The following is a 23,709-nucleotide window of genomic DNA, read 5'->3' as shown; positions in this document are numbered from 1 at the left end:
GCCACTAGCTTTCTGAAAGTCTCTTTAACAAGGCAGATTACATTCTGCCTCAGGGCCTTCACTGATTGTCTGCCTTCTGCCTGGAGCACTCCCCACCCTTCTTGAGTCTAGCTTTGAGTGCTGACCACCTAGATTTGGATCTAAATGCTACCATTTAACCAGTTATGTGAACTTTAGTCTCTGTAGACTATCTGTGAAATACAGGAAATAATAGCATTTACCAGATTGAGTTATATAAGGATTAAGTAAAATCATGTACCTAACCTTATCCTTTCTAGTAGTCATGTATGGATGTGAGAGTTGGGCTATAAAGAAAGCTGAGTGCCAGAGATTTGATGCTTTTGAACTGTGATGTTGGAGAAGACTCTTGAGAGTCCTTGGACTGCAAGGAGATCCAACCTGTCAATCCTAAAGGAGATCAGTCCTGAATATTCATTGGAAGGACTGATGCTGAAGCTCCAATACTTTGGCCAGCTGATGTGAAGAACTAACTCATTTGAAAAGACCCTGATGCTAGGAAAGATTGAGGGCAGGAGGAGAAGGGGACAACAGAGCATGAGATGGTTGGACGGCATCACTGACTGGATCGACGTGAGTTTGGGTAAATTCCGGGAGTTGGTGATGGACAGGGAGGCTTGGCATGCTGCGGTTCATGGGGTCACAAAGAGTCAGACACGACTGAGCAACTGAACTGAACAGAACTGAACCTTATCCTTAATGGCTAAGGCAGTTAGTATGTGTTCAATAAATGCTAGAGATAAGCATCATTATTATTTTCTTCTGTGTTTCCAATAAACATAGTACCCTATATTTATGACAGGGTGGTTCAATATTTATTGAATGAATGAATGAGCACAGGAAAGATGAGATCTGGCCATCCCTTTATTGTCATTACTGTGGCTTCCCAGGTGGTGCTAGTGGTAAAGAACCTGCCTGCCAACGCAGGAGATGTTAAAATACACAGGTTTGATTCCTGGGTGGGGAAGATCCCCTGGAGGACGGCATGGCAACCCCACTCCAGTATTCTTGCCTGGAGAATCCCATGGACAGAGGAGCCTGGTGGGCTACAGTCCATAGGGTTGCAAAGACTGAACTGACTTGACCCGTGCACGTGGAACCGAAGAGTGAGAGCAGCCACCCAGGGTATGTGACCGAATGGAGAGGGGAGGACAAGTACACAGAACCAAAAAACAAGTGGGAAAGCACAGCGGGTGTGAACACGAGGAGGGAAAAGTCATGATGAACTTTTACCCTGTGATGGAAGGTGGAGAGGTGACAGCCCAGATCTGCCAGGTGAAATCTATGGGGGATTGGTGGGGGTTGGGTGAAGGATGGGAGTGGTGGTGGGAACATGGGATGTGTTTAAGATAAGCTTGAAGAAGTTACACTATCCTGGGATGCTTCTGCAAGATCTCATATGGCCACCAGCAGGCTGCTTCTACACCTTGTCACTTTTATACACTCAGCAAATTCACATGTTTGCCAGTGATCAGAGCCAATGCACATCCATTCTGCTATATACAGTGCATAATCTGGCACCATTCTTAGAAGACAGTTAGGCACTGGGCACTGAAAGTTTTTTTTTTTTTTAATTGGCCACACCTTGAAGGATGTGAGATTTTAATTCCCTGATCAGCAATCAAACTTGCACCACCTACATTGGGAGTGCAGAGTTTTAACCACTGGACCACCAGGGAAGTCTCAAGCCTTTTAAAAAATGTATGTAATTCTAGGAATCCATTCTGTAGAGAGTTAGAAATGCAAAGATTTATGAACCAGCGTGTTCTTTGCAGCACTGTTTTTGACAATGAAAAACATGATAACATAAATGTCCAGTAACAGGGGTGGTGGCATGTGGATACAATGGAGTGTTGGGTGGTTCAATAAAGTTGAGCTTTTTTCAAAGGATGTTTGACATTCTTTATATAAACCTACTGCATGACATTGGGCAAAGCTCACAATGTTAATGTGAAGCCAAAAAAGAACCCAAACTCTGTATAGCAGGTATGTATCTGTACAGAGCTTACAGATGGGTAGAAACTACCATTTTCCAGAAGTTAGTAACTAGGCAGGGGGTATTAGCCTGGAAGCCCTCCTAGCAGGCCTTATTTAAATTCTTTCAGGGCTGTCTTTATGTGCTGAAGCTATCCTGACCCCCAGGACTGGCTTGTCAGTCCACTGGGCTTCAGTTTCCTTGTCTGTTAAATGAAGAGGTTCCGCTATTTTTATCATGGATAAGATAAACAAACATTCAAGGAAGGTGCAATCTCCCTTAACATTTGCTATTGTCAGCCCTTCCTTTTTGGGCCCTGTTTAGAGAGGCCAAATTGCTGTGCAAAGCTGGTAAGAATTTGAAAACTCAAGAAACAGGTAGCAGCCTCCGGTGGGGCACTGGAGGTGGAAACAGACTAATTGTTTATTTTTGGGGGTTGGGGCACGTGGTAGATTCTGAGGAACACATCACTGTTCCCAGGGACCTGAGAACAGATGGCCAGGACACCGTCTCCTGGCTGGGTCTTCAAGGGAGCCAGTGGCCACCCTGGGTTCCACCTCTCCCTGGTTTTCTGGACTTGGGTGGGAGTTGCTCTGAATCTCAGAGATCCTTCTTTCCCGCCTGCAGTGGTCCCTCCCACCAGCAAATGATCACCTCGGGGTGATTTCTGGGTGTGGAAACACCAGAGATCACTGAGGTGGAGAGCTCCAAGGGAATGGGGGAAAATTTGTTCTCGGGCTCTACCGAAACACCAAATTGGAGGACGTTTCATTGGCCTTGTCATTTCCCATCACGTCCCAAATTCAGCAAACTGGGAGGAAAGGGGTCAGGGGCAAGAAGGGAGCAGAGGCACCCGGACTCCCGGCCAGCCGGCTCCACCCCTCCCGGGGTCCTTCCAGGGGCATATTTTAGAAGCCTAAGTTCCCTGCTGGTGGCAGGGGCTGGAAAGGGCTGGGAAGGGGCGCAGGAGATGTTCTGCAGCTAGCCGCCACCACTTCTTAGAACTCCAAGACCTCGAGCGAGAAAGACTGGGAGTGGATCTGAAGAGCAGAATCGAGATTTTTGAAGTAATTGTTTTCTCTCATCTTTGGAGGAAACTGATACTCCGCATCCAGTCACCTACAGGTAACATTTTCCCGTCTCCATCCATCCAGGTTACGTCTGTAGGTCGTTATTCAACAGAAACTGTTTTGTAAACTGCGCCTTCTCCACTTACTGTATAATGAACACTGTTTACCAAAAGTATCCGTCTGTAAAAATGACTTTAAACGGGCACATTAAATCCCACTGAAAGGATGAGCCATGATTTAGAATCAATGTTGATCGTTTAAGTAGCTTCTAATTTCTCAATATTAAAAACAGCTGTGCTGAGCATCCCTGTAGGTATTTGCCTACATGCCAGATTGTTTTACATTCGAATCAGTTTCTAGACGGGAACAACTGGACCAAACACAGGCAAGAAAATGGTAAGGTTCAGGTTCTGCAGCGATGGAGAGTGCAACAGCAGCTATTGTTAGTACTTTCCTAATTTTTTTCTCTAGCTGCCCCTCCCTTCCCCCGTCTCCTCCACCAATAATTATTATTCTGAGCCCTCTTGGGTAAAGCGTGGCCCTGGTTTCACCTGGACTACCAGAGGTCTCCCTATCAGGGAGGACGGACCCGGCCAAGAGACCAGGCATCTAGAGTGAGGCTGGGAGTTCTGGAAGGAACAGGGACAGGCGGGGCTCCAGACCCAATTTAGGGATGGATGTCCGTCCCAAGTGACCGGCCCCTCCCCATCCCCTGCTTGGGCGTGGCGGGGGGCGGCGGGGGGTCGTGACAATGGCCTTGACGACAGGTGGCCCTCAACTGAGCCTCTGGTCATGGGGAGCCTCAGCCTCCCCCTTCTTCCTTTCTCCTCTCCCTCCCCAACCCCACACCGGGCTTCCTTCCCCCTCCCCTCCACCCGCGCCTGCCGGAGCCCCCAAGCCCCGGTGAGTGGGAAGCCCAGCCGCCCGCCAGGGGCCAGGGAGGGGGAGGGCGAGCAAGCGAGGCAGGGGTCAGCGCGCATCCTGCAGTGAGAACCCGGGAGGCGAGGGGGGCGCGGATCCTCTCCCTGCTCCACGCGCAGCCCGGGGCATCCGAGCTCCTACACCCGCATCCAGGCTGCACTCTGGCCCGCCCCCAACTCGCCTCACCGCCCTAACCCTGGAGGCTGGGCTGGCTGTCTCCTAACTTTGGGGAGCCACCCAGGCGGCAGCTAGAGACCCTCCCTTTGAGGAAAGGTCTAACTCGGGGCTCTCTACCTGCACACTGAGATGGGGCGACCGGTTTCTTTTTTTCTTTTTTAATCATAGTGTACAATTCGAGTAAGATAAGCAGGACAATTCCAAGCAGATCTAGAAGGAACGTTCCTTACGCCATGATTGATCGAATGATGTAATTCAGGAAAAGCAGAACAATAAGAAATGTGAGCACCGCAGGGACCCCAGGCTCATCCCCGTGCAGGGCCGACCCTGGGAGAAGTCTGGACAAGAGAGGGTCCTCCTGGGGTGTTTGGGGCTCCAGGCCAGGGCATCGTCAAAAGGGCGTTGTGGGCCGGGCCATGTTTTAAGGCTCGGGTTCCATCCTGTTCGAGGCCCGAGTTTCCAGCATCTTATGGGGACCTCCGGCCGCGATCTGATGGCATCTCTGTCCACCTCTGTGGGTGCTGGGATCTCCCGGCTGGTTCTGGCTCCACTGGGCTGTGTGGTCCGTAGCATTCGCCTCTTAGGGTGAGGTCGCTGCGACTCGTTTCAGCCACTGGCTCCTGGACACGTGGGTGTACACACAGTTTTTGCCCCCCTCTCAACTCAGGAACTCTCTCATCCCACGTGCCTCCTAGTTCCGTGTCCCACAGAAATGGGGGCTTTGGCAGCAGTGACTGCTCAGCACAGGAAGTTATCCAGCGCCCTGAACAAAGATCACTAACATGGACAAAGCCTTCAGTGTGCCAGAGTTCAAAATAAGAAAATAGTAAAAAACAAACAAACAAAACCTGGGAGGAAACAAGGTGTGGGGCAGAGGAAAACTTCGCAAAAATCTCAGACCTCCCAAGACATACTAAAAAAGTTTTCTGGAAGGGGTGCTCTTTTTGGTTAACTTCTAATTTCAAATTTCAGTACATTATAGTCAATGACTGTGGCCTATATAAACTTCTAATTTGAGGAATGCATTGACATTTTTACCTGCCTAATTAATACATGGCTAATAGTTGCAAAATATACCATGAGTGTCTGAAAAAGATGTGTAATGTTTTGTTGGGTAAAAAAAGGCTTCTTTATGAATTCAAGTCTGTTAATTGGATTGTGTTACTTAATCATCTGCATGCATATTTTTTGTATGCATTTGATCTGTGGGTTTGTCAATAACTTTGTCTTGCTATCAGGTTTTACTTTACTTATTTTAAATATATGTTACTAGGTATGTAAAGTTGCCTGGCTGTTATTTATTTTTGGTGGATCATACCTTTTATGAATATAGAATATTCCTCTTGGCCCTTTTAGTACTTTAAGCCTTGATTGTCCTAATTTGTCTGATAATATTTGTTATATCTGCTTTCTTTTTATTAGCATTTACCTGATAGATCTACTTTTTTCCATTCTCTCCTTTCCTTTTTTTTTGTCTTTTATTACACTCTTAATGAAAGATGGAGAAAACAGTGAGTCTGATAATAATTTTTACCATTTCTGTATTTCCCAAATTGTGTGTGTGTGTGTGTGTGTGTGTGTGTGTGTATAATTTTTGTCCCTTTCTGTTCAGATAACCCTGTTCTGAATTTTACTAGGAACCTCCATCCACCAAAGGAGGGGGTAGTGAGGGGGTCTGAGATGCAGGACAATGTACTGGTGGCTGCTCTCTGTACTCTCCCATCCTCTGGAGAGCTTGGGCACCCAGAAATCTAAGACAGTTCAACTGGACTGAGCAATGGTGTTTTGATAAGCTCATTTTTACATGTTTGTTGCTTTTTTTCTTAATTTATTTGGTTGTGTCAGGTCTTAGTTGTGGCATGTGGGACCCAGTTCCCTGACCAGGAATTGAACCCACGCCTCCTGAGTTGGAAGCACTGAGTCTTAGCCACTGGACCACCAGGGCAGTCCTATATTTGTAACTATTTTTAATTTTGAATCCCATGCTGGTTTGATTGTAGTAATTGAAAATCGTACATGAAAAATCCACACTCGGGTGCCCTTTTATGGTTTTATAATATACAATATGGACATTGAGTGAAAGCTAGACAATAATAATTAAGTTGATTAGAAGTGTGTCCATACTGGGTAAAAAAATTCTATTCATACCTATTAGCTCAAGCTATAAATAGGGTAATATCATCTACTTCCTTCTAGTTCAGTCAAATGAACATTTCTTTTTACTTTTGGTCTATTTCTGTTAGTGTATCTTTCATACTCAGCATTACCTTAATCCACTGGCCTGCCTTTCCATGAGACAAGTGTGGTGTTTTGGTTTTATAATATGTTCTATGATTTGCCATGCAGACTTTTTGGCTCACTCTCTCAAATTCCAAGTTGTATTTTTCTTTCCCATTTGTCTTGGGAAGTGTCCCTTTATTCTAAACATTTTCCATTTTAAAATCACAACTCCTGTATTGAAATACATCCATTCTTCTGTCTTACTGAGCAATTTAGTTTATGGAACAATAAACTCCAGGTTATTAAAAATATTTTGCCTAAAAGACAGAGTTGCTGAACTTCCATTTGAAGTAATTTGATGGAGATCATAATGGAACCTTTTGGGGAGCTTGGGACATAAGTTTTGAGAGAGTTTATCATCTTGGCCATTTTTTCATCAATTACCTGGTACACATTTCTAGTTAGGTTTCCCTGCAATGCCTCTGAGCAAACATTGGGTTCTTATGCAAAAGGCTTCTTACAAGAGATTGATTTGTTGATTTTTAAAATGCCTCTTAAAATAAGAATTCCCATTAAATTTCATATTGGAAAAAGAAGCAATATGTATGATTGACATCACCAAGAATGTCTTGTGTGTGCTACTCACATACAATTGTTTTGTAGCCATTATATTGAACATGTCTCATTTTGAGAGTATAACCTTGAGTTGTCATTGCTTTAGAAACCATGGACTGGTTAGGACATCCATTAATGTCCTCGAACAAGTGCTATAGCAGAATCCCCAAGGGAGACAGGGATTTTACTGGTCTCTGGACACAGGAATCCATTTGTTGGAGCATATGCTGAGTGTGATGAGCTGTAAAATGAAGTTAATTTCTGTGCCAGACCAAACGAGGTGAAAGCCCGAGCAACTGGATAGGATGAGGGCTGCATATCCTTCAGATAAAAAAATCACTGCCTTAATTTCAGATATTGTCACGTGAGGTTTTTTGGTTTATTTGACTAGGCCACGTAGAGCAATCAAGAGGAACATGAACATAATCTAAGCAAGAGCTCAGGCTTCAGGAAGCTCTCATTGTGAAATCTTTAATTTCAGGTTACACTTCATGCAGAGTAGTTGAAGAAAAGAGGACAATGCCTTTTCACTAAAAGCACCCTGTAAGTGAAACTGTTAATACCATTCTTGTGAGTTCTTGTAGCTGCAAATTTTAAAATGGAAGAACTGGAATTTTCTATCTTCCACTTGAGGGTACCTGATTATCAAAGCAGGAACAGTATAACATTTTCATTTTACATTTACTACTAGGAGTTCATTTGGAGTTTGAGAGTATTTTTCTGGCTGAGATTCTCTTTAAGTTATTGAATAGTTTTTCTGTTATTTTCCATGTCAATTTTTTCCTTGCTATTGACAGTTACTCTGCTGTTTTTAAAGACAGCACTCACTACATGAAAAGCAAAGCCCACATTTTCTACTTCCCACCCCACCCCACCCCCATTCAGTCATAATTGCTTTGTAAGCAGAGTATTAGCCTTACAATGCTGCCCAATATGGTAATTAGGCTTGGAGATTTTTAAGCTGTTGTATTTGAAAATTTACTTGCTTTTACAAATTGAAGAACCTACCTCTTCTTTTCTGACAGGCAAGTGGTGTAGTAATTAAGAGCATGGATGTTAGAAACAGACATAATTAATTGTATGCTTTGGGGCAACAAACTTCTGAGATAATAATTCCTATCACACAGGCTTTTAGTGTGAATTCAGTATTTTCTAAATACTTAGAACACTACTAGTTCAAATACAGTAGTACTTTTTTTACTCATTGTATGATGGATATCAAGTCCTTTCTGAAAATAGGATTATATTTTATTTCTAAAACTTGAAACACCCTGACTAAAATTTTGCCTTCAAAAAATGTGATGTGCCAGGCCCTGTTCTAAATACTTTATGGTGGCTTTTGTTATCATGTCAATCCCTTGTACAGATGAGGAAACTGAAACACAGAGAAAAGAGTAATCTGCCCAAGTTAGAGCTGCGACTCCACACAGGCATCCCACTGCAGAGTCCTTTTAATTTTTAAATTTTTTGACTACGTAAGACATTCACATAACTTAAAGCAAAGTACATATACAGTAAATATATATGGTGAAGTATTTTTCACTTCTCATGAGCAACCATTTTTACCAGCTTCTGAGATGTCTTTCCAGAGTTTCTTTTTACAAATACAGATGTATGTCTTATTTCCTCTGCATTTTCTTCTATGTGAACTTTTCTTATTTATCAACATGTCTTCAAAACCTTTTCCAATCAGAACACAGAGGTTTCTCGTTCTTTTTTGGAACTGCATAGTACTCCATTGTGTGGACATGCCATAGTTTATTTCGTTTATCTCCAACCAATGGACTGTTGTTTTCCGGTGTTTGCTAACGTAATTAAGGCAGCAAAAGACAAGTGAATGGTCTTGCCCATCCTCCATTCCCTTGTGTGCAAGGACAGCTGGATTCATGCCAGATGTGGTTAAATATGTGTAACACTGACAGATATTGCCAAATTGTGGTCCAAAGAGGGCTGTGCCAGTTTACACTCCCCTCGGCAATGTAAGAGGGTACCCTTTCCCTCACAGCCCTGCCAAGCTTATTACCCAATTTACGGAGTTTTGCTGTTTTGAAATCCCAGGTGACTCAGTGGGTTAAGAATCTACCTGCAGTGCAGGAGATGCAGGAGTCTTGGGTTAGATCCCTGACTTGGGAAGATTCCCTGGAGGAAGTCATGACAACACACTCCAGTATTCTTGCCTGCAGAATCCCATGGACAAAGGAGCCTGGCAGGCTATAGTCTATAGGGTCACAAAGAGTCAGGTATGACTGAGGACTAAGAGACTAACACTTTCCGTAAATTAATCTTGGAAAACTGTGGGTATTCTGTTCACATCTTTTTTTCCCGAGGTATGACAACATTTTGTTTTATATCCCTAGTATTTCATATCCCCATTGACCACGCCCAATATATGTTTCTTAAAGTGCTTTGCTCAGTCACTTCAGTTGTGTCCGACTCTTCGACCCCATGGACTGCAACCTACCAGGTTCCTCTGTCCAAGGAATTTTTCAGGCAAGAAAACAGGAGTGGGTTGCCATTTCCTTCTCTAGGGTGTTCACATTTTAAATTTTATATCTAAATGTGTTCCCACAGTGTTGAGTCCAGGATTGAATATGGAGAATAACTGAAAAAGAATTGCTTGTATTTATTTTTCTGTTCTAAATATTGCTTTATTTACACAAATAATTCTTGCATACATTCTCACTGAGAATTACTCAATACAGGTAAAGCAATAGTCTCCTTTGTCCTTCTCACTTCTCAAGAAATTTGTCAATGCATTTACATACATATAGAGACCCTATTGGCAACATATGCTTTTATTTTGTAGAGTCATTCAAAAACTTATTGGATCATGCTGCACATAACTGTGTAGCAGTTAGGTTTTTCATTTTTACCATAAGTCTGGATGTACTTTTCTTGTCAGTTTCTAGAGAACTAACATTATTTTTAACTTCTGCACAGTATCTAAGAGGGCTTCCCTGGTAGCTCAGTGGTAAAAAATCTGTCTGAGTTGCAAGAGATGCCGGTTCGACGCCTGGGTGGGGAAGATCTCCTGAAGAAGGAAACCTACTCCAGTATTCATGCCTAGAAAATTCCATGGACAGAGGAGCCTGGCAGGCTACAGTCCATGGGGTCACAAAGAGTTGGACATGACTGGGCAACTGAGCACACATGCACTATCTAAGAATTGCTTGTATTTAAATGATCAGAGGTCTTTTTTAGCATTTAACATCCCTTTTAATGCTTCCTTTCCTTACTCTCTTGGACTGTCTAACAGGAGTGAGGCATTCTGTGACAAATGATCTGGAAGAAGCAAAGTCAAACAAAAGTTGTCTTTATCCCACCGTTTAGTCTACCTAGATTTAAAATCCAGAAAAGGCAATGGCAACCCACTCCAGTACTCTTGCCTGGAAAATCCCATGGACGGAGGAGCCTGGTAGGCTGCAGTCCATGGGGTCGCTAAGAGTCGGACACGACTGAGCAACTTCACTTTCACTTTTCACTTTCATGCATTGGAGAAGAAAATGGCAACCCACTCCAGTGTTCTTGCCTGGAGAATCCCAGGGACGAGGGAGCCTGGTGGGCTGCCGTCTATGGGGTCGCACGGAGTTGGATACGACTGAAGCGACTTAGTAGCAGCAGCAGCAGATTTAAAATAAAATTTACCCAAAGCAAACCAAAACACCATATTTCTAAGGCTATGAAGTGAAATGAAAGTCGCTCACTGACTCTGTGATCCCATGGACTGCAGCCTGCCAGGCTCCTCTGTGCATAGAATTCTGCAGGGAAGAATACTGGAGAGGGTAGCCTATCCCTTCTACAGGGGATCTTCTTGACCCAGGAATCAAACCAGGGTCTCCTGTGTTGCAGGCAGATTCTTTACCATCTGAACTACCAGGGAAGCCCTAAGGCTATGCTTCTCCTTTAATAGAGGTGTGACTAGATAGGAGAATATAAGGAAATGCAAGATAGGTGACTGGAGTAGTCATTAAAAAAGGGTCCCTTTCTGGGGCCCTAGGAGGGCTTTATGTCCTGGAGCAATGATCAGAGTATAGTTTGGATTGAGTTAAGAGTGGCATTTTCCTTTGTCAGACTATTGGGAAGCTCCGTAACCATGGAAGTAAAGGATGTGGAACTTAATTCCTTTAAGACCATCCAAGGTCACAGGATGTCTGAAAAGTCTTTGTGTACTGCAGGGGTGGTTACACTCCAGTTCGAAGACTAGGCTGTGGGACAGGTCGATGGAGGCAGAATTTTCAATACCTCTAGGAATGTTCATCTCCATTTGCTTGGGTGCCACCAAGAAAGATGCTGACTCTCATTTTAAAGCTGTTAACAACCAAGGTGCTGAGAGAAGTTCTGAAACCTGCCTAAGGTCACACATTTGCTAATGACAGAGTTTGGGATTGCCTTGATCAAGTCTAAAAGTATAAGCAGTTCCAAAAATAGATGGTCGGGAAGGGGAAAGACATAAAAAACAGGAATTAAGCAGGGGAGGGTCTTCCCTAGTGGTCCAGTGGCTAAGACTCTGAGCTCCCAATGCAGGGGATCGGGCTTTGATACCTGGTCAGGGAACTAGATCCCACATACTGCAACAAAGAGCTGGGTGCAACCAAATAAATAAAAAATAAGCATTTAAAAATAAATTAAATGTAAAAAAAGAATTAGACAAGGGTTTGTAAGCTGTGAAGGCCAGTGAAGAGTTTTAAAACATGACTCTGGAGGGGCACTTTTGATTGCATCTCTGGCCTTGTTGACAAAGGTCCTGAGGTGACTATCAGGCTGCAAAGTGGGGAGAACATTTGGAAGGAGGGTGGGAGTTGGGCCGATCCTATTTCTGAGTTATTCTAAGGATGGTCATCTTCACCTGAAGCAGCTGTGCTTAGTGCTTTGCACCTGGGAGAGAGCAATGCATGCTGCTGCTGCTGCTGCTAAGTTGCCGTGTCCGACTCTGTGCGACCCCATAGACCGCAGCCCACCAGGCTCGCCCGTCCCTGGGATTCTCCAGGCAAGAACACTGGAGTGGGTTGCCATTTCCTTCTCCAATGCATGAAAGTGAAAAAATAAAGTGAAGTCGCTCAGTCGTGTCCAACTCCTAGCGACCCCATGGACTGCAGCCCACCAGGCCCCTCCGTCCATGGGATTTTCCAGGCAAGAGTACTGGAGTGGGGTGCCATTGCCTTCTCTGGAGCAATGCATAGCTGTTGATAAACCCTAATGACCTATCTCAGCATCACTGGTATTTATGAAGAGCTTTTCTGTTGCTTTTTCAAAGTGGAAAGATTATGAGGTTTTTTTTTTTTTTTTTTTTTTATGTGAACCATTTTAAAAGTCTTTATTGAATTTGTTACAATAGTGCTTCTGTTTCATGTTTTGCTTTTTTGGCCACAATGTATATGGAATCTTATCTCCCTGACCAGGATTTGAACCCACATCCCCTGAATTGGAAGGTGAAGTCTTAACCACTGGACTGCCAGGGAAATCCCAGAAAGATTATGTTTTTAATATATCATTTTTTTTTCAATCTTCAGAATAGGAAGGAAGGGCCTGTCAACTTAAAAAATAGTCACAACCTAAAAATTGAGAGTTATGTTTTTGTACATATTTATATTTATTTATTTGATTTCACAGAGTCTTAATTGCAGCATGCAGGATCTTTAGTTGACCCATGTGAACACTTAGTTGTTGGATGTAGGATCTTAGTTCCCTGACCAGGGATGAAACCTTGGCCCCCTGCATTGGGAGTGTGGAGTCTCAGCCACTGGACTACGAGGCAAGTCCCGACAGTTATGTTTTATGCAGTGGGAAGTTTTAGGGCTTCGAGCTCTGAGATACAGCATCTCAAATAACCCTGAGAAAACTGCTGTGAGGGGTTGGGGGTGGGGGAGAGGGGAAGGTGAGGAGGGGTGTGGGGGAAGAGGGAGCAGTCACCTGAGATGGTAGAGGAGGGATCGGAGCAGGGGAGTGAGTGAAGCCTTTCTCAGAGGCTTCAGTAGAGGTTGTCACCCTGCCCTTCGAGGTGGAGACAGACCACCAACAAGCTAAGTAGTTCAACATATCAGCTCATGCAAAGAGCTGAAATGATTTCAAAGTTCAAAGTAAAATCTATTTTATTCTTTATTTGTTCCTTTTAAAACTTTTTCGGCTATGCTGGGTCTTCATTGTGGCTGAAAGTCTTCTCCAGTTGTGGCATGCAAGCTTACTTGCCCAGTGGCATGTGGGATCTTAGTTCCCTGACCGGGGATCAAATCGGAAGGTGGGTTCTTTACCACTGGATTACCAGGGAAGTCCCTAGTCTTTTCTTTAAACTTCCGAATTTCATGTGATTTGGGGGACAATTGGAAGGTTGAAGCTAGACCAGGCTCTAAAAGTGACTGAGGGAAATGGAACTGATGCGAAGTCACAAGCCTGTCTTGGTGGCAGGGGATGTCACATCTGCACAGATCTCTATATCCTGAAGGAGATGGGTTGAAATCAGTCCAAGTTCCACAGTGGTCCTCAAAGTGGGGTTCCCTGGATCAGTTCCCTTGTCATCATGCTGTACATTTTAGAACCCCTGAATTTATTCATCTTATAACTGGAAGCTTGTCCCCTTTGACCTATATCTCCCACCCATGAACCAATGGGTTTTAAAAAATGTGGTATATATACACATACGGGCTTCCCTTGTAACTCAGTTGGTAAAGCATCTGCCTGCAATTCAGGAGACCCGGGTTCGATCCCTGGGTCATTAAGATCCCCTAGAGAAGGAAATGGCAACCCACTGCAGTATTCTTGCCTGGAGAATCCCAAAGACAGAGGAGCCTGGCAGGCGAGACAGTCCATGGGGTTGCAAGAGCCAGATACGACTTAGCGACTAAACCAACCGACCAACCAACCAACCATATACACATACATACAATGGGATATCATTTGGCCATAATAAGAAGGAAATTGTGCCATTTGTAACAGCATGGATGGACCTTGAGGACACATTATGTTAAGTGAAATAATCAGACAGAAAAAGACAAATGTTGTATGATCTTACTTATATGTGTAATTTAATAAGCTGAACTCAAAGAAACAATAGAATAGTGGTTACCAGGGGCGGTAGCACAAGTGGGGAGGGAAGTTCATTTCACTAGTTAATTTTTTATTTTTTCAATATGCCTTCTAGAAAATTCAAAATATTTCTATTGAATAGTGTTGGTGTAGGATATTGGAAGATTTGCTACACATTTTGTCATTTTCCTGCAGGGAAGAAATGACTGCATCATTGTTTTCATCATATTCTTTCTCTGGCCGTAAGCAACTCTTATCCAATATCCTGAATAACAGAGACCCTGCATTTTTAAGCAAAGTCCCCCCAGTTGTGCCATCAAATAGTGCTGGTGCAGCAAGCAAAGTGGTTGTGATTGGAAAGTGGGTAGTCTGCATAGGACTATTATTGAATTACCATATTCCAACCTGGTTGGCATTAAAAAGTAAGATTAAACAAAAAAAAAGATGATTAAAAAAAACCAATAGGGACTCTGTGTCTTGCAATAAAATTGCCTCCTTAGTTTGCCCTTGCACAGTTTAGCATCAGTGCCTTATTGATCAGAATTAGGAAGTTAATAAGGTTTGGGCTAATTAATCAGCTGGGTAGGGACTGGAACTGCCCTGCAAGGCTTAATCAAGTCATCAAAGCTCTCAAGCCATGAAGAAGGTAATTAAAGGAAAAGGATGCCTGTTATATAGTAACAGGAGATCAGGAGAGAGCAAGAGTGAGATAGGGAACCTCCATTTTCTTTTGTACACTTTCTTGACATAAATCAGACCCAATGACCAGAGCACTGCTGCTCAGCTTCCTATCAGAGAGTTAAGTTGAATGAATGTATAAATCACCTCATTGGGTAATTTACTTGCCCTAGACCAAATGTCGATGAAACTATACTTATTTATAGCAAACTTTGTCTTTGCCAAGTTCTGCAGAAATGAATTCCTTAGGGTAACTTACGGCTGTCATTAATGGCGACCGCAATTTTGATTTAGAAGCAACAAACCATTCAGTACTTGATTATCCATCAGGTACTGAGACCTATGCTTCCAGACTTTGCGTACCAAAGTGTAGAGAGCTATTTACTCAGGGAGATTATGTAGTATGGCAACTTGGTGATTCTTGGGGAATCTTTTCTTCCCTCTGGGTCTCCCTCAGCCTGTTCCCCACACACCTCCTTTCCCCCAATACTTCATTGTAGCATTCTGAAACTCAAATGGGAAAGGAAAAAAGACAATGTGGAGCGCATGTTAGGAAAAGGGAGAACATGCAGAGGAGTGAAGGATGCTTGAAGGCCAAGGCAGAGATTCTCATGTGTGATCTAGACATCACCCACCTGCAGACTGGATGGATCTTTTGGCCTGGGGAGATGAACTAAACTCAAAAAGGAGCTGAGGTTTGCAGTCATTCAAACTGGTTCTGATCTTACAACTTAATGAGGGTATCAGCGAAAGCACTGCTATTGTACATGTTGGGGACTAGCCCAGGGCCCTGAGAGTCCATTGTGTTTAGGAACCAGAATTCCAGTGTCTTTGTCAAGACCCAGACAGGGGAACGGGGAGAACAGAAGCCAGATCTCAGGGACAGGGAGTGAAAGCCTCTTCTTTCCTGCCTTCCTCGTTCTCTCTTTAAACTCTTCCCTCTCCTCTTTCTTTCAGGACCTCTAGCATCTGTGTGGGCTCATTGAGCCAATTAACATCTGAATGTTCCCTCTTTTTCCCGTGCCCCACCCCTCTCGCTCTCTCAAATCTCTGATTCCTTGAGTCCCTCTAGTTCTTACTGTCTTGTTAAGGTGTGAATGAGACCTATCTCTAAATTAGTCCATCTATTCAATGAAATGGAATTTCCCTGGGGAAATTTTGAAAATAAAAGGAATGAGGGAGTCGTAGACATAACAGATATCAAAATGTTTTATAAAACTACTAAGTGTAACAGTTTATTTAGTAATGATGCATGAATATATACATCAAGCAAAGAGAACAGGGCATACAGAAATAGAGCAAAATTCATTTCAGAATTTAGAACAGTATAGGAGAAAAGGGGGCATTTCAAATCACTGAGATAGAATACAATTTAGTTATTAAATAATGCTGAAGAGGTACTTCTCTAGCAGTCAGTGGTTAAGACTCCAGGCTTCTAATGCAGGGGTGCAGGTTCTATCCCTGGTTGGGGAACTAAGATCCCACATGCCATGCAGCATTGTCAAGTTCAAAAATAATGGCAATATTAATAATAATGTTGAGGTAATTTGCATTCTTACTCCCAAATTCAATTCCAGATGGAAAAAAGCATATATAGGAGGTAATCATTGCTACTTTACTTGTAATTGAAAAGTTTTGTAAGTAACCTAAAATCTGTTGTAGGGTTAAATAATTTATGGTTCCTCAGGAATATTGGGCTTCCCGGTGGCTCAGACGGTGAAAAGAACCTGCCTGCAATGTGGGAGACCCAGATTTGATCCCTGGGTCAGGAAGATCCTCTGGAGAAGGGAATGGCTACCTACTCCAGTATTCTTGCCTGGAGAATTCCATGGACAGAGGAGCCTGGCTGACTACAGTTCACAGCATCACAAAGAGTTGGTCATGACTGAGCAACTAACACTCACTTTTTCAGACATATTAGGCTTGTCTGAAAGGGAAGAAGTGTGCTATAACAAATATTACTAAGAAATATTGCTACATTTGAAAAAGAGGGTGAAGAACTGTATCTGGCACTTCTTATGTAAATATATATATACACAACACACATATACCTATCTGTGCAGGGAAATTTCTAGAAGGATAATTTAAGAAACTTAGAGTGGTGGAGATTTACTTTTCTTTACACATAGCCATTTTTAGGGCTTGAATGTTTAAATAATTTTTTAAAGCTAGTTTCAAAAATATGTGAAGGAGTTGAATTATTTCTAACAAATGACTTCTGGAGCAGTTTGGGAATAATGCTAAGATTTGGGGGTGAGGGTAAGAACAGAGTTTGAATCCAAGGGAATCTTTGACAAACCATGTAGCTTATGGGCAAATAGCCTTCCTGAGCACAATTTTTGTTTAATGGGAGTAATAATCCTTTTTATGTTTATTGTGAAGGCTAAATACCTTTCTATGTCCATGTGTACAATTCATAGCTTAATGCCTGACATTTAATATGTCCTGATTTAAGAGCAAATTCCCTCCATTTCAGATAACTCTTTATCTCAGGGGCCTACCACCCTCTCGATCCAATTTCAGAGAGTTCTTGCTGATAGGTTGTGAACTTTACCCTCTGAAATCAGAAAATAAAATACCAGAGTCTCTAGACCCTCCCCCAGTCACTTTCTCTCAATCTCTCTACTTCCGTTTTTGCTCTTCCCTGGTCTGGTTTGAATTTCCTCTAAACACTCTAATCGCTCTGCTGCCAGATCCTTTTCCCCTTTTCCTTTTGTCACATTCAACAGGAAAAACCCAAACACTGGGTCCTTCCGATTCTGCCTTCTACAACCTCTCCCTGGGCTGCTGGAGAGGGAGTTCTTGAATACTACTCAGAGTTTGCTGTGTCCAGCCTTGCGTGAACCTTCAGCTCTGCCTGGCCACCTCTTCCCAGTCCTGGTGAGCTTGCTTTCCCACTCCTCACAAGGATTATTTCAAATCTGCAAGCTTCTGAAGAGCCTTCTGATCTTTCTAATGCCATCAGCAACTTTGCCTGATCTACAATTTCACAGAGAAAACAGAGCCATCAGAAGAGAGTGCCTTGAGGGGTGGAGTGGGGGCGAGGGATAAATTAGGAGTTTTTGATTAACATATACAGGCTACTATATATTGGGCTTCCCTGGTGGCTCAGATGGTAAAGAATCTGCCTATAGTACAGGAGACCCAGGTTCAATCCCTGGGTGGGGAAGATTCCCCTGGAGGAGGGAATGGCAACCCATTCCAGTATTCTTACCTGGAGAATTCCATGGACAGAGTTGCATGGTGGGCTACAGTCCATGGGGTTGCAAAGAGTCAGACATGACTGATCAATTAACTTTTTCACTTTCACTGCTATATATAAAATATTTCAACAATGAGGACCTACTGTATAGCACAGGGAACTCTACTCAATATCTTGAGATAGCCTGTAATGGGAAAGAATATGAAAAAGGATATGTATATCTTAATATATATATATATGTATAACTGAATCTGTTTTCTGTACACTTGAAACTAAGAACATTGTAAATCAACTATACTGCAATCTTTAAAAGATTATGATATATTCATGCTACAGAATATCGTTCAGTCATCAAAATTATCATGATGAAAAAATTGTAATATTCTCAAAAAGTAACATTAAATAAAATAGAATATAAAACTGCAAGAAAAAAAGAAGAAAAGACCTTCAGGTTCTTGCCCATTCCGTGCTTAAATTACACTCTGCTCTCATCAGTCCTCCTGCCCTCAAGGAAAAGGGCATATTTGCCCTTTGTTCTATCAGAGTGAGTTTCATGCTTTGGGTTAGACTTCTCTGTGTACTCATCCCTTCTCAGAATCAGTGGCTTCTCCCTCCTTCTTCACTTAAAACATTTTCTAGTCTCCCTATCTCAAACAACAACGAGGACAATAAAACTATCACCATTTTTATCATTAACCTCCTCACCATCAACAACTCTAAACCCTCCCTCTACACCACAAATCTCTCCCTTCTCTGCCTGTCGACACCAACTCTGCCCTCTTCATAATCACATGGATTTTGTGTTTTGTGTGCATGTGTGTGTGTTATTTTACTGTTTCCTTGGCCCTGCCACTCGGCATGTAGGATCTTAGTTCCATACTGTGAGGGCATAGGTTTCTTCCAGGTGGGGCCATGTCTATCTCGTTCACTGTTGTTATTTACCTATTGTACTTAGCTCAGCATGACACTAACTGAGCCGGTTTCTAAGCACTGCACACAACACCTCTATCATCACAAGGCAGCCACCGCAGTTGTCCCATTTTATAGGTGAGGAAACAAGGGGAGTCATTTGCTCATGACGGCTGCAGAGTGAACAAGGCAGGGCCAGGATCTTACCCTGTTCTGTCTGCTTCCCAAACCCACGTTCTTAACCACGACACTCTATTATGTAGATGGCACCACAAATCAATATTATTGACTAAATGGTTGGCTGAATTTCTGTGGGAGTTTTCTTAGCAAACTTCTTGTATCTCACCTGGTCCAAACTTGAGCTGGTCTTATAGCATAAGAATAAACAATTATTAGCTCTGTAGACTCCATTTTGTTTTTCTCCCCAAACAATTCTCTGTGCAGTTGAGTTGGTTGGGCTGGTGTAGCCAAGAAGTCATGAGTCCACTGTGTTGAAAGCTCTTATGTAGGAGAAAATGGCTGGGTTGTAAACATTAAACACAAGTCTTTCTTTTACATTCTGGTCTCTTGCCTCATGGAGAGCTTTCCTAACTTCCAAGTTTTACTGATATGGTTCCCATTTAGATTCAACCTAATTTAAGTTTGTTTTGAATTGATAATCAAAAAGTAGAATTATATGGTGATTATTTTAAATTTTTTAATGTTAATTTACTTTTTTATGTTTACATTTTTAGACAGTTTTTAAAGGTTACAGTCCATTTGTAGTTATTACAAATGATTGGCTATATTCCCAGTGTTGTTCAATGCATCCTTGTAGCCTATCTTGATGTCCAATAGTGGGTACCATCCGCTTCCCCAACCCTGTAATACTCCTCCCTCCCCACTGGTAATCCCTAGTTTGTTCTCTGCATATGTGAGTCTGCTCCTTTTGTGTTATATTGTTGTATTTTTTAGATTCTACATGTAAGTCATGCCATACAGTAGTTATCTTTCTCTGTCTGACTTATTTCACTTAGCATACTGCCCTCCAAATCCATCCATGTTGCTATAACTGGCAAAATTTCTTTCTTTTTTATGGCTGAGTCGTTACCATTGCGTATAAATATTACATTTTCTTTATTCATTCATTTGTTGATCGCCTCTTAGGTGCTTCCATATCTTGGCAATTGTAAATAATGCTGGTGTGAATGATGGGGTGCATGTTTCTTTTGGAATTAGTATTCTTATTTTTTTCAGATATATGCCCAGGAGTGGAATTTCTGGATCATATGGTAGTTCTATTTTTAATTTTTTGAGAAACCTCTATACTATTTGCACCAATTTATATTCCCACCAACAGTGTATCACAGTTCCCTTTTTTCTACATCCTCACCAGCATTTGTTATTTGTGTGCCTTTTGGTGATAGCCATTCAAACTGATGTGAAGTGATTCCTCATTTTTTTTTTTAATTAATTAATTTATTTGGCTGTGCCAGGTCTCCGTTGCGGCCTGTGGAATCTAGTACCCTGACCAGGGACAAAACTCAGGCCCCCTGCCCTGGGAACTTGGAGTCTTAGCCACTGGACCACCAGGGAAGTTCCTGTTCTCATTTTACACATGAGGAATCTGAGGGCTTTGGCAATTTTGTAACTTGCTAGGGATCACAGTTTAGCACCTAATCATTCCACTATACCGATAACAATATATTTATGCAATGACTCTGAAGAAAAGAGTTTAATAATGCTCGATATATTTTCTTAAAAGAATAGGGAAGTGGGTAGTACATTTTAAAAATGAGGTATAATTTATTACCTACTATAAAATTTACCTGTGGTAAGTGCATAGTTAAATTATTTCTAGTAAATTTAGATTTGTGCAACCAATCCTATAATTCAGTTTTAGAATATTCCCATCACCCCAAAAGTCCCCACTTACTCATCTGCAATAGATTCCCACTCTTATTTTCAGACACAGATGATCACTAATATGCTTTCTTTCTCTATAGATTTTCCTTTTTTAGAAATTCCATAAAAATAGGTCGATACATATATCATACAATAGGTATCTGATTTCATTTCCTGAGTAAATGTTTTTGAGGTTCATCCATATTATTGCAAGTATCAGTGGTTTGTTCCTTTTTATGATGGAGAATATTCCATGGTATAAATATACCACGAGTTAAGTTTTTGGCTATCGTGAACAATGCTAGTCAGAACATTCACATACAGGCAAAGGAAGTACTTTTGCAACCCTGAAATTTTAGGGAATTCAATAATCACCATGGTTTTAGATCAAAACTAATAAGATTTAATTAAGCTGGCTGCTTCCAGGAGCTGAGGGGGCTGGGAGAAGAAGTCTGTAAGTGAACAGGGGATGAGACAGCGAGGGCTCAGAGTAGGGGGACCTCTAATCTCTAACACCCTTCCACTTTCCCTCATAATCCTCCCAGGTCTCTATTTTCTCTTGGCTTCACTCTTTTTTTCCCACATCTCTTCAGATGCTTTATTACTCCTTTTTTTCCTTCTTTTTTAAAAAAATATTCTTATTTTTAATTGAAGGATAATTGCTTTATAGTATTGTGTTGGTTTCTGCCATACATTAACATGAATCAGCCACAGGTATACATATGTCCTCTCCCTCTTGAATCTCCCTCCCACCTCCCAGCCCATCCCACCCCTCTAGATTATCACAGAGTCTCTTGGTTTCACTCTTAAAAAAAAAAATCCAATTTATAACCCTTATCCTACCAGATTTATCAAAACTTTCTTACCTCTTCAGACTACACTGAGGCATAAGTCGATTTACTGACACTGCAGCTCCAGGCCCGTGTGCTGGTTCCAGAGCACGACTGTGGTGCTGCCTGGAAGGCCTTCCTGCCCTTGCCTGGCTGGCAGAATGGTCCTTTTCACCTACACTCAGCTTCCCTGACCACCTTTCTACTGCAGGAGAGTCAGAGACCCTTCGGATGTCTCATATGTATCTCTACCTAGCAGTTATCCTCAGCTGTCAGCCATCTGTCCATCCATCAGATACAGTACCCAGGTCTATGTGTTCATACTTTCATCTCCATTTCTTTTGCTGACATATCTAATTTCTCTTGTTAGATATGAGCTCGTTGGCAGCAGAGGATTTTTGGTCTTGTACATCATGTTTCTCAGTATGGGTGCTAAGTCGCTTCAGTCATGTCCAACTCTTTGCAACTCCATGGACTGTTGTAGTCCGCGAGGCTCCTCTGTCCATGAGATTCTCCAGGCAAGAACACTGGAGTGGGTTGCTGTGCCCTCCTCCAGGGCATCTTCCTGACCGAGGGATCGAACCCATGTCTCTTACATCGCCTGCATTGGCAGGCAGGTTCTTTACCACTAGCACCCCCTGGGAAGCCTGGTATGTAGCACAGTAAATATTCATTACATGCTCGTGGGAAGAACAACAAATGAATCAATAAATAATGAATGACTATTTTAGAAAGAAAGGAGAAAGGTGGCCTCACTGCAGACCCATCGAGGCAAAAAGAGAGCATACACACTAATGGTCATAATAAGTTGTAAGGTAATTCACAAATATTTGTCTTTCTTCAACAGCTTATCAGAGTTTGCAAATACACCCAAGTTGTTTAGCCTAAAAAGAAAATCAGAGATTTGAGATTATCTATATGATAATATCTCTCTTGAAAGAAAAAAAAGTGAAAGCGTTAGTCCCTCTGTGCGATCCCATGGACTGTAACCCGCCAGGCTTCTCTGTCCATGGGAATTCTCAAGGCAAGAATACTGGAGTGGGTAGCCATTCCCTTCTCCAGGGGATCTTCCTGACCCAAGAATTGAACCTGGGTCTCCCACATTGCAGGCAAATTCTTTACCATCTGAGCCACCAGTTCAGTTCAGTCGCTCAGTCATGTCCGACTCTTTGCAACCCCATAAACTGCAGCACACCAGGCCCATGTCCATCACCAACTCCCAGAGTTTACTCAAATTCATGTCTATTGAGTCAGTGATGCCATCCAGCCATCTCATCCTCTGTTGTCCCCTTCTCCTCCCACCTTCAATCTTTCCCAGCATCAGGGTCTTTTTCTATGAGTCAGTTCTTGCCAAACTATTGGAGTTTTAGCTTCAACATCAGTCCTTCCAATGAACTCTCAGGACTGATCTCCTTTAGGATGGACTGGTTGGATCTCCTTGCAATCCAAGGGACTCTCGAGAGTCTTCTCCAACACCACAGTTCAAAAGCATCAAATCTTCGGCGCTCAGCTTTCTTTATAGTCCAACTCTCACATCCATACATGACTACTAGAAAAACCATAGCTTTGACTAGACAGACCTTTGTTGTCAAAGGAATGTCTCTGCTTTTTAACATGCTGTCTAGGTTGTTCATAACTTTCCTTCCAAGGAGTAAGCATCTTTTAATTTCATGGCTGCAGTCACCATCTGCAGTGATATTGGAGCCCAAAAAAATAAAGTCTGTCAGTTTTCACTATTTCCCCATCTATTTGCCATGAAGTGATGGGACCAGATGCCATGATCTTCGTTTTCTGAATGTTGAGCTTTAAGCCAACTTTTTCACTCTCCTCTTTCACTTTGATCAAGAGGCTCTTTAGTTCTTCACTTTCTGCCATAAGGGTGGTATCATTTGCATATCTGAGGTTATTGATATTTCTCCCAGCAATCTTGATTCTAGCTTGTGCTTCATCCAGCCCAGCATTTCTGAGCTACTAGGGAAGCACTGAATATCTCTCTTACTCTCTTGCTTTCCAACATGATTTTTTGGTGGGGGAGCTATCTGGATCTTCATTGTGGTGCACTGGCTTTCTCTAGTTGTGATGTGCAGGCTCTCCACTTGCAGCTCGTGGGCTCAGTTGTCCCTTGGCACATATGATCCTAGTTCCCTGAACAGGGATCAAACCACGCCCCTGGCATTGGAAGGTGAATTC

The 23,709-nt window shown here is 42.5% G+C and overlaps 1 long non-coding RNA gene across 2 annotated transcripts in view; it reads left to right on the top strand.

The window, feature by feature from the left end:
* The first annotated feature begins 256 nt into the window (after window positions 1–256).
* LOC129626771 (uncharacterized) overlaps window positions 257–23,709 on the top strand; it is a 55,854-nt gene continuing 32,401 nt past the window's right edge. Inside the window, exons 1-3 of one of the 2 annotated variants that reach the window (XR_008702195.1) lie at window positions 257–601; window positions 2,996–3,118; window positions 7,478–7,539. This is a non-coding gene — a long non-coding RNA (uncharacterized LOC129626771). Of the gene's footprint in view, window positions 602–2,661; window positions 3,119–7,477; window positions 7,540–23,709 lie in introns of those variants that run through there. The other variant, XR_008702194.1, reaches the window with a different exon arrangement.

The sequence above is a fragment of the Bubalus kerabau genome, chromosome 14 (genome assembly GCF_029407905.1).
Source record: "Bubalus kerabau isolate K-KA32 ecotype Philippines breed swamp buffalo chromosome 14, PCC_UOA_SB_1v2, whole genome shotgun sequence".
Lineage (NCBI taxonomy): Eukaryota > Metazoa > Chordata > Mammalia > Artiodactyla > Bovidae > Bubalus > Bubalus kerabau.
The sequence above is the reverse complement of the archived record's forward strand: the minus strand, read 5'-3'. Positions and strand labels throughout refer to the sequence as shown.